The following is an 11,995-nucleotide window of genomic DNA, read 5'->3' on the forward strand; positions in this document are numbered from 1 at the left end:
CACAAAGACATCTACCAATATTCACTTTCAAAGAAGTTAAAAATGTAGCTGTAAACTAGCCTTTTGTTTGAGGGGTACTAGCTGGGACATCTTCTCAGCATCTGCGGCACTTTTAATTTTGCCTAGAAGGTGACAATATGCCCGTAACACATGTTGTCTTTGTTGCGCTTTAAAGAAGGCTTCAAAATTCCACCAACATAACCTCCACCATCAGATTCACGCTCGCAATGTTATGGGGTGAGTAACGTTCATGGCTAGTTGCTAGTATGTTTCTCTAGATGCCCACCATACTATGAAATTAGAGGAAGGTACCATTGTCCGCGTTAAGAGAGTGACTTGGTCCTCCAAGCAACAGCCATGAGATACCTGCTTGGGCCTATTCTTGATGGACCGCCACAAGATTGGACAACACATTCACCACCACTTCACAACACATGTAGAGAACCAGGATGACATCTTATGGACATCATGCTCATAAGATTTCATCCTGGTTCTCTACATGTGATGTGAAGTGGTGGTGATTGAGTTACCCAATCTTGTGGGGAGTCATCAAGAATTGGCCCAAGAAAGTATCTCGTGACTATTGCTTGGAGGACGAAGTCACTCTCTGAATGGAAAATGGTACCTTCCTCTAATTGCATAGTATGGTGGGCATATGAAGATACAGACTAGTTGTGAATGCTGCTCACCACGTAACATTGCGAGCGTGAGCCTGATGGTGGCGGTTGTGTTGGTGCAATAGGCAATCACATGGATCCCCTAATTCCATGATAGAAAATGAGAGATAGGACTTGGACACATTTATGGCTTCATGTATTTCTTTAGATGGCCTACACCTTGTGTGTGTGTGTGTGTGTGTGTGTGTGTGTGTGTGTGTGTGTGTGTGTGTGTGTGTGTGTGTGTGTGTGTGTGTGTGTGTGTGTGTGTGTGTGTGTGTGTGTTTATGGGACCATGCTTTTCCTTCATGCATGTATACATTACCCTAAAAAGAACTGTGTCAATTCTCATTCTTGTAAATTTAGAGACCACAGAGTTAAAATGTGAAATATAGAGTTGCATATTCATTGCTAGCTTACACATCCATTGCTAGTGAGGGAATGGTCTTAATGCTAATGAGAAAGCTTATGAGTTAAGATATAGTTACTAAATTTTTTGGGAACATGTATGCGTTCATTTGAAATTGTTTGTGATTTTGTTTGAAATTGGTCTTATGCAGCATACATTGTTGATATGTTTCCTCCTAAGAGAACTGGAAACAAGCATGGAGCCAATAATGCTGGTGAATCCAAGCGTGGAAGAGCTCAATGATTTTGATATATTAAATTCTTGTTGAGTGTAAATTAGTGGGCTGATGTTTATAGCAAATTTTTGCATGGTTTCATGTTTTGATTGCATGTGTAGGATGTAACATGTAACTTAGATCTTGGCCCTCTGGTCATAGACATGACAATGACCATGGGCCTTCCTCTAGGATTAGGGTGGGTAGTCCATTTAAGAAGCGAAGGATTCCCTTCAGATGTTGTATGTTTGTTAACGATGAGGCATTCGAGGAAGCTTCAAATGTCCTTAGTGAGAGCATGCCACCCACAACTATTAGGACTACCAGCCAGACAACAAGCTATTTACAAAAAAAAAACAAGGTTTAAAGAAAGGAGGTATGTTTTGAATTTTAATAAAGTTCTAAAATTTTTATATCTTATATGCAGTGGAGGAAGGACACTATGGAGCACTACAAGAAAAGGTACTAGTTTGATTTTAAAGCAAATATTTTGATTTTTACAATAAAATTTTAAGTTTGGATACCTTGGTTGAAATAAAGACTTCTTTTGTCCAATGGATAAACCTTTTACTCACCAACCTCAGTCATCCCTTGGCTTTTTCCACTGTTTTCTCTCTAATCTATGCATTACCCATTTCCCATTGTCTTGATTAGTGGTCTTCCATGAAAAACCGCATCTAGTCCCATGGGTTAGCCAACCGCCCAACCATTTTAGTGATGGGATCCAATTAGGAATTTGGTTAGGTTTCTTCCCGGGTACCAGGGAAAAGAGTCCCCAGGCCCCCTAGTCGGATATTCATGCAAACTTAAAACTAGTCACACCACTTACACACCCAATATGAAATTGCTTTTTCACAGATTCAGTTGTCTTTAAAACAATCATTTTATGAAATCATAGTGTCACTGATCATAATCCTCAAAATCTCTGATTGAATCCTTATTTCCAATCATTCCTTCATCGGTGTACCTATGGCATCATTGGCAACCAGAACGCTCACCACCTATCCATTCAGGGGCCTTTTCAATGGTTCCTAGACAATGGTGCAAGGCACTCAAGATGGTGGGCACATAGAGACTCAATTTGAGGACAACATTGAGGGGTAGCGTAAGAATGTAGACCAAGGTGCCAAAATAGATAATCCTCGTCATTGCCGTCAATTGGGTAAGAGAGTTCTATTAGGCTTGACGAGTGATGTTTTGGAGTCATTCTATGTTAATCGCTCTACCCCTCCTCCCAAAAGTTCCTCTTTGTTATCTTGTTCCACATGATGCCATTAAGCAAGCATCTCATGACATCTCTTGGGTGGCTAGTATCCACATTCAATACTATGACCTACATGGAGCATATAGGTAGTTTTTTGGTATCTACGAGGACCAGATGGTGACTTCATGGTAGTCTCTCAGAACAACCTAAAGGAGTGGGAACAAATCTTGAGATAGGTAAATGAAGAAATTGAGAGAGATATTGCTAATGCGTGGGCTGATTTACAAGGCCAAAAGTTCTTGGTCTAGGATGGGAACCACCGACTAAAAGCATGGATGAAGAGAATCAACAAGGATGGTATGTTTTACATTATGTTGGTATATGAAATTTGTTCATATCTATGAAGTTGTTTCTTTATCTCAAATTTGAATATTATTGCTAGTGCATTTTTATCATGCTCCAGATCATGTTTGCTTAAAATTCATGTTCCTTGCTGTGTGGAGAAGGAGGAGGGAGAGCTCTTATTGGCTTTGACTATTATTTGTGTCATGCAAGTGTTTGATAGGAAGAGGGAATATTGCTTGCTTGCCATGAGTCTGTCGTCCAAGGAAAAAGACCCAAACAACGCAACACACTTTTTCAATTACAAAAGGTCTAGGAGCTACATGAGGAGAGAGGCATGTTGGGCTCACATGTATGGTGAGGCATGTCTTATCATTTTTGTGCAAGGTAGATGGGCTCGCACTACCCAAATATTTTGAAGCCTTCTTTAAAGCGCAACAAAGACATCATGCAAGTTAATAGCCAATAGAAGTGGCACAAAGTGCAATGCAATAATCCATGTGATGGCTTGGCCTTGCGGCCCACACATTGTGCCTGCATGCAAGCATTTAGTCCCCATAAGTGGCATGAATTACATTGGAATAATCCTAGATGGATTTGTAATGGTGCATTTGGCATGTATGGCTCTTCAATGCTCTAGAAGTTTTTAAAATTCATTTGATTATGTGCATAATCACATTTTGTTTGTGTGTGCTTATCCTTGACTATTGTTTGTGTCAAAGGGAATATTGCTTGCTTACCATGAGTCTGTCCAAGGAAAAAGACCCAAATGCAACACACTTTTTTTATTACAAAAAGTTTAGGAGCTACGTGAGGAGAGAGGCATATTGGGGTCACGTGTATGGTGAGGCATGTCTTATCAATTTTTGCTAGAGGTAGATGGGCCCACACTACCCAAAGATTTTTAAGCCTTCTTTAAAGTGCAACAAAGACAGCATGCAAGTTAATAGCCACTAGAAGTGGCACAGAAGTGCAATGCAACAATCCATGTGATAGGTGCCTGCATGCAAGCATTCATCCCCCATAAGTGGCATGGATTGCATTGCAATAATCCTAGATGAATTCGTAATGGTGCCTTTGGCATGTATGGCTCTTCAATGCTCTAGAAGTTTTTAAAATTCATTTGATTATGTGCATAATCACATTTTGTTTGTGTGTGCTTATCCTTGACTATTGTTTGCGTCACAAGTGTTTGATAGGGAAGAGGGAATATTGCTTGCTTGCCATGAGTTTGTCCAAGGAAAAAGACCCAAACACAACACACTTTTTCAATTACAAAAAGTCTAGGAGCTACATGAGGAGAGAGGAATATTGGGCTCACATGTATGGTGAGGCATGTCTTCTCATTTTTGTGCTAGAGGTAGATGGGCCCACACTACCTAAATATTTTGAATCCTTCTTTAAAGTGCAACAAAGACATCATGCAAGTTAATAGCCGTTATAAGTGGCATGAAGTGTAATGCAATAATCCATGTGATGGCTTGGCCTTGCGGCCCACACATTGTGCCTGCATGCAAGCATTTAGCCCATAAGTGGCACGGATTACATTGCAATAATCCTAGATGGATTTGAAATGGTGCCTTTGGCATGTATGGCTCTTCAATGCTCCAGAAGTTTTTAAAATTCATTTGATTATGTGCATAATCACATTTTGTTTGTGTGTGCTTGTCCTTGACTATTGTTTGTGTTGTCAGAGGGAATATTGCTTGCTTACAATAAGTCTATCCAAGGAAAAAGACCCAAATGCAACACACTTTTTCGATTACAAAAAGTTGAGCTACAAGAGGAGAGAGGTATATTGGTCTCACATTTATGGTGGACTCCTATGCATACACTGAGTGAATCTCAATCTAGAAGAAATTACTATTTTTTGGATTAAGATAAAGTTCATTTTCCTTGAGAAAATTAAATACAATTTCAAAGTGCTTTTTGTGCTCTTCTTTAGACTTACTAAAAACCAAGATATCATCGAAAAAGACAAGCACAAATTTTTGATAGCCAAGAAAGATCCTATTCACATCATGGGAGCATTAGTAAGACCGAATGGCATTACTAAAAACTCAAAGTGACCAGTCTTAGTTCTCAAAGCAGTTTTATAGATATCTAGATTGGCCATTCTTACTTGATGATATCTAGATTTTGGATCAATTTTGCTAAAGACACTCCCCTTAATTGGTCGAGTAGATCACCAACTGTAGGAATTGGAAATCTATTCTTGACAGTATTTGTAAGATTCCTTCCTCCAGCTTTTGAGGTGTGCAGGTGTAAGAACCTCCCCTTTTGATCTTATAATTATTCCCCTCTCTGAAATAAAAGAAAGATCCTGTTTTGGCTTGGAGAGAGAAAATGTCTGGAGGGAGGTAATTCAAAATTGAGATATTTTTGAATATTAAAATCCTCCTAGTTTCTAAAATGGTTTCCCCTGAAACAAAAATTCAAAAAGAACTTTCTAATGTGCAATTAGAATTAATTGAAAATAGGTATAAAGGACCTTAGCCTAAGGGTCTAGATTTTCAAAAAAATTTGGATTATAGTCCAATTAAGGTTCCTATGGGCAAATATGATCAATCCAAGTGTAGGGAGGAGATAAATTGAAGAATAAAAGAAAAACCCCCCCAAAAATGAGTAAATGCTCACATAAGATAAAGAGTGGACTCCTTAAGGACCAAAGAAAAGAATTAAAAAATTAAAATTTGACACCTCAGTGTGGGGATCTCCCCTCATGAAGTAGGCACCTTTTTCTCATCATTACCCCCAATTTTTAATCAATAAAATGAGATATTTTCATCTCTCCTCTCTACTGTTTCAAAACTAGATCCAAAAAGTAAGCTGAACTGACCCAAAAATGGTCAAAATTTGACCAAACTGATCTGAAAATTTCTAGAATCGGTTTGCTTGGTTAGAGGCTCACTTTTTCCTAAAAATGGAAGCCTCCCCCTTTGTAAAAGATTAATGGTGTTTATGCACTGTTACTCTACTCCTGTCCTGAGCCATCTACATTGAACTTTTTAATAATTCAATGGTTTTTGGCCTAATCTTCTCCAAAGTAAATTGGTGGCCACTCTTGCTTCAAACAAGAGTAGAACCCTCAATCCCTCAAGCCAAAGGAGAGCTTACAAGCTCCATGTAAGCCAATTTTCTTACTTTGTTTATGAATTTTAATGAAAAATCTATGGTTTTCTTGATTTTTATGTTTTGCAAATGATTGAATTCAATTCAAATGCTATGCCTTTGACGAAAAGGCCACCCCCTTCTCTTCTTTATATTCCAACCTTTCTTAATCCTAGAAAGATTAACTAAATGATTAATTAAACTCTTCTTATTGTTTACTCTCTTGAATTTAGAAAATTATGTAGATTAGAGTTTTATAATTCTAAATTGGGTTAATTAAGTTAAGTAGAGAGAGATAAAAATGAGAAATGGTCAGCCATACAAAGGAGGTTATGGCAAAATTTTCAAGAATTTTGTGAAAAAGAAAGTTTGTTTTTATGTTATTCCAAAAGAAAGTTTGTTTTTATGTTATTCCAAAAGAGTAATTCCCACCATTTTTGCATCTAAAAGAAATATTCTAATTACTCCATGTACATATTCACCTATGCATATGCATGGATATTGCTGATATTAAGTATTAAATTTGAATTCTATGCATAGAAAGATGCATAAAGGAATTTTTTTATTACAAAAATTCTTATTAAATTTGATTTCTATGCATAGAAAGATTCATAAAGGAATTTTTTTTATTACAAAAGTGTTATTCTTATTAAATTTGATTTCTATACATAAAAAGATGCATAAAGGAAATTTTATTATTACAAAAGTGTTATTCTTATTAAATTTGATTTTTATGCATAGAAAGATGCATAAATGAATTTTTTTTATTATAAAAGTGTTATTCTTATTAAATTTGATTTTTATGCATAAAAAGATGCATAAAGAATTTTTTTGAATTGTAAAAGTGTTATCCTTATTAAATTTGATTTCTATGCATAGAAAGATGCATAAAGGAAAATTTTTTATTACAAAAGTGTCATTCTTATTAAATTTGATTTCTATGCATAGAAAGATGCATAAAGGATTTTTTTTAATTATAAAAGTGTTATTCTTATTAAATTTGATTCTATGCATAGAAAGATGCATAAAGGAATTTTTATTATTATCAAAGCGTTCTTCTTATAAAAATTGATTTTTATGCATAAATAGATGCATAAAGAAATTCTTTTTATTTTAAAAGTGTTATTCCTATTAAATTTGATTTTATGCATAAATAGATGCATAAAAGGATTTTTTTTATAAAAGTGTTATTCCCATTGAATTGATTTTTATGCATAAATAGATGCATAAAGAATTTTTATATCAAAATTAGAATTCTCTTAAATTCTATGTTTAAATTCTATGAGTATTTGATAAATGAAAATGCTGGGGATGCATTTTGACCGTCTTGTGAAATGAGGTCGTGGAGACCTATGTGATAAGGTTGCAACAACAGCTGACATAGAATCAACAGAGGACATCTCGCGTAGCAAGGTCTCCGCCGAGGTCTTGACCAGCCTCAGTTTGATTTGAATAGTGAGCTTCCGGTTACGGTGGACGAGGGACCAAGGAAGCGGCTTATGAGTGAAGCGCTAGGTGACCTGCGAAGGATCCCAGAGGGTGCTGACCGTACGGTACTCGGGCTCTGGGTCGCCGAAGATACCCACACGTGCGTCGTGGAAGATATTGAAACAAGGAGTAAGAGTTGTTTTTTGAATTCAAGCATGGATCTAGTTGATTGACCTTGCTGGTCCTCAAACGGATGAGTCCATGGCTCTTTTATATGGATCTGTTGTTTGATCTTGCTGATCTTCAACGGAGATTCCATTTTGATTTTTATAAGTAAATATATTGCCAGGTACTATGAGCTAGGGACTATCAAAAAGGTCCCTGAGTGGACAGGCGTGAGTAGACAGGCGGTGAGCGTTCTGGTTTGCCAATGATGCCATAGGTACACCGATGAAGGAAAAATTGAAAATTAGGATTCAACTGGATATTTTAGAGGATTATGATCAATGATACTATAGTTTCATTAAAAGATTATTTTAAAGACAGCTGAATCTGTGAAAAAAGCAATTTCATATTGGGTGTGTAAGTAGTGTGACTAGTTTTAAGTTTGCATGAATATCCGGCTAGGGGGCCTGGGAACTCTTTTCCCTAGTACCCGGGACAAAACCTAACCAAATTCTTAAATGGATTCCATCACTACAGTGGTTGGACAGTTGGCTAACCCACGGGACTAGATGGGGTTAAGCTGGACCGATGGATCCCTAAAATGAGACTCAATTTTGTTATGGTACGATAAATGAAGTAAATCCCGGATAAAAATTGTTCTATGGAAAAGAATCAACGGCTATACCTCTCAATGAGGAAAAAAGTGTTGGTCTCTTGATCCAAGTGCAAGTCTTTTCCTTGATCATGACTATGGGACTTACGGGTTCAGTTAGATCAGTTCAGTTAGTTAAGGCTCTTAACTACGTTAGAGTAAAAATATCCTGGAGAAATCTCCCGTGCTTTTCACGCGAGGAAAGTTTTTCCGGGTTTGGTTTTGAAAGAACCGAGGGATTAGTCTCTTGTTCGGATATACATGGGCGAGGCCTCAAGTGAGGGACCCTACCCCATGCAAGACATGCTACTTCCGCTGCTAGCACCCCAGAATTCGTTGCACAGAGGAGACAGGGATCTTTCAGCTGGTATCAGAGTGAATTGGTTAAAGTGGATCAACCGAGAAAGCAGAAATGTCAAAAATTTATAAAGTACTAGTAAAAGGTTGTAATTGTGTGATGAAATTCATACAAATTGATATTCAGAATGAAGATTCATAAATAGTATTGGGTCTTCAAATGGAAGTACCGCAATTGTATGGAATCCATGACTTGCTTGAGGCCTAGACATGATGGTATTTATCTTAAAATTCCAAGGACCGTGACTACCCGTATATACCAAGGGTATAGCTGCAGCTCTTTACTGCTGGCAGTATATACCAAGGGTATAGCTGCAGCTCTTTACTACTAGCAGTATATACGAGTAAATCTAAGACCTTGAAATTATAAGCAAAAATGCTATCCAGATGATGAATTCAAATGTGGTTGATATGATTTTAAAATTTGGGTTAAGAACTAATGAGTTGATTTGGATTATGATTAAAAAATAATGATTCTTGAATTTTGGTTGAAAAGCGATAAGCTGAGCAAAACCACAATGAGGATGAATGGGACGAGTCCCTGTAATGATGTTCATAACTCGAATGACGATAATGACTTCAGCAAATCACTATGAGATTAGTGGATTGTGCTGACAGATTGCTACTGTTAACACTTGACCCAGTGGATCAAGTTAAGGGATGACAAATTAAAAACCTGTATAATTAAAGAATGGATGTGGATGAGGATGGGTATGGATAGATGTGGGTAGTCGTACATGTGAACAATTGGATGGATGTGGATGAATGAGATGAGATGCGTATAAATGAGACATGATGTGGATAGATGTGATGTGATGTAATGTGGATAGAATGTATGGGATGGGATGATGTGATATAAATGATTGTGATGGGGGGACATGATAGATGTGATGTGATGAGAATCGGGATGTGAATAATAAGATGTGATGTCATGTGAATCAGGATGTGAATGAATGAGATGTGATGTCATGTGAATCAGGATGTGAATGAATGAGATGTGATGTCATGTGAATCGTGATATGAATGAATAATATGAGATGTGAATGGATGAGATGTGATGTGATGTGAATCGAGATGTGAATGGATGATATGTGATGTGAATAAATATGATGTGATGAGATGTGGATATGGGTAGATGCGAGTGGATGAGATCTGAAGGATAAATGAAGAAAGATGTGATGAGATGGAAAATGATGTGATGAGAATGGGAATACATATGAATTGGATGTGGATTAAGTAATATGGATTAATGTGGAACAATGTAGAAAGACGAGAGTTCGTTATAGAAACTGTATTTATGACCTCTTTTTTTTAATGACTATTTTATGTCAATAATGCTGGGGAAGCATTTTGACCGTCTTGTGAATGAGGTCGTGGAGACCTATCTGATAAGGTTGCAACAGCTGACGGAGAGTCAACGGAGGACGTCTCGCGTAGCAAGGTCGACCGAGGTCTTGACTAGCCTTGGTTCGATTTAAATGGTGAGCTTTCGGTACGGTGGATGAGGGACCAAGGAAGCAGCCTATGAGTGAAGCGCTATGTGACCTGCTGGCTACTGCAAAGGATCCTAGAGGGTGCTGACCATACGGTGCTCGGGCTCTGGGTCATTGAAGATACCCACACGTGCATCGTGGAAGATATTGGAACAAGGAATAAGAGTTGTTTTCTGAATTCGGGCATGGATCTGGTTGATTGACCTTGCTAGTCCTCAACAGATGAGTCCATGGCTCTTTTATATGGATCTGTTGGTTGATCTTGCTGATCTTCAATAGAGATTCCATTTTGATTTTTATAAGTAAATATATTGCTGGGTACTATGAGCTAGGAACTATCGAAAAGGCCCCTGAGTGGATAGGTGGTGAGCGTTTTGGTTGCCAATGATGCCATAGGTACACCGATGAAGGAAAAATTGGAAATTAGGATTTAACCGGATCACTATGTATCTTTTGCTTTAATTGCATCTTCTTTGGTTGAGTAGTTGTGTCATACAACTTCACCAATGTATTTCATGCGTCCTTAGGATTCCTAGTGTCCTAAATATGGCATAACATCCCATCTGTCACATAAATCGAGAAATAATACAGCACTTTGAATGCCCTCTCTTCCAACTCCTATGTGCCATAAGCTGGGCGGGTGTTGCACACTAGTAGAACCCTTGGATCTGTCTCCTCACCTGTAACCAAATTCCAAAGTCCTTTACCTTTTAGAAATCTTGTCATGTGGTACTTTCAAATCCGGAAGTTGTTTCTATCCATCAAGTTTTTCCCCAACAATCTTGTCTAAACCGTTACTAATCTTTCTATGCACAACGTCAGTGAGTATATCACTCAATCAATGCAAACATTCATACATACATGTGTTTAATCACCAATACTATCCACACATTCCACAATTTTTATGGCAACAAAATTCAGGACTCAAAACCATTGTTTGAATAAGCTAAAAATCACTTGGCACCGCTCACAAATTCTAAGAAACAAATACAAAGTATTCCTCCACTTTCTAAAACAGTCTAATGTAATCACACGAGCTCAATCTTGATGCTTTACATCCATTTGTTCACATACATCCATTATTTAGTGCAAATAGTCCCCATAGCTTGCAATGTTGCACAATACCGAGCTCTTCAATGTGCCAAATGACTAAGAAGTGAACCAATCAAGTGTCTACCATGTGCCTTTACATCCATACATGCTCCATGTCGCATATAAACATCATCCCAGGTCACCAAGTGTCAAATATACGCAAAAAATAGCTCTATGTTGTAGTCAAATATTGCACTACTTTGCTAATTCATTCAAATCGCATCCAAATCTAAGGCTTGGGAATTCATTGGCTTTGTATCAAGTTGCAATAACCATGTATAGGCTTGGGCATTCATTGGCTTTGTATCAAGTTGCCATAACCATGTATAGGCTTAATTGCACTAATTTTAACCAAATGAGTGAGTAATTAGATGATTAAGTGCCTATGTTTTGCTAATCACAATTAATAACCATGTTAATCCAACCTGTTTTGCATCAATACATCCAAATGAGTGCTTGTGGGTTTCATCAAAGGTGTATACTTGCTTAGGGATCAATTACTAAGCCTCTTGTGCATTGTATGCATCCATTTGAGCTCTTTTATAATTTTCTACGTCCCTAGTGATTTCTGCACTGATTTTAAGCTTGCTCCACCAAATGATACAATTTCTTCAATGTTGTTTGGTTGAGCTTGGCTAGTGGTTAGGGTGTGCTATATGTGTCTTAGATACACTCCAATCACCTCAATGATCCAAGGAATCAACACTTGCAAGTTTCATGCATTGTGAGCTTCCATAGCCTCAATGTTGCTTGCAAACCTATCTTACTTGCTCAAAAGCTGTTTCAATGGCTTGCCAATCCATGTCTACTCTTGTCCAATCAAATATACATCAAATACATCAATCCCACAAGGCTCCACAATGCCATACATT

This window comes from Cibotium barometz, chromosome 1 (genome assembly GCF_041138505.1).
Source record: "Cibotium barometz isolate CiBa-2024 chromosome 1, ASM4113850v1, whole genome shotgun sequence".
In the NCBI taxonomy this organism is placed as follows: domain Eukaryota; kingdom Viridiplantae; phylum Streptophyta; class Polypodiopsida; order Cyatheales; family Cibotiaceae; genus Cibotium; species Cibotium barometz.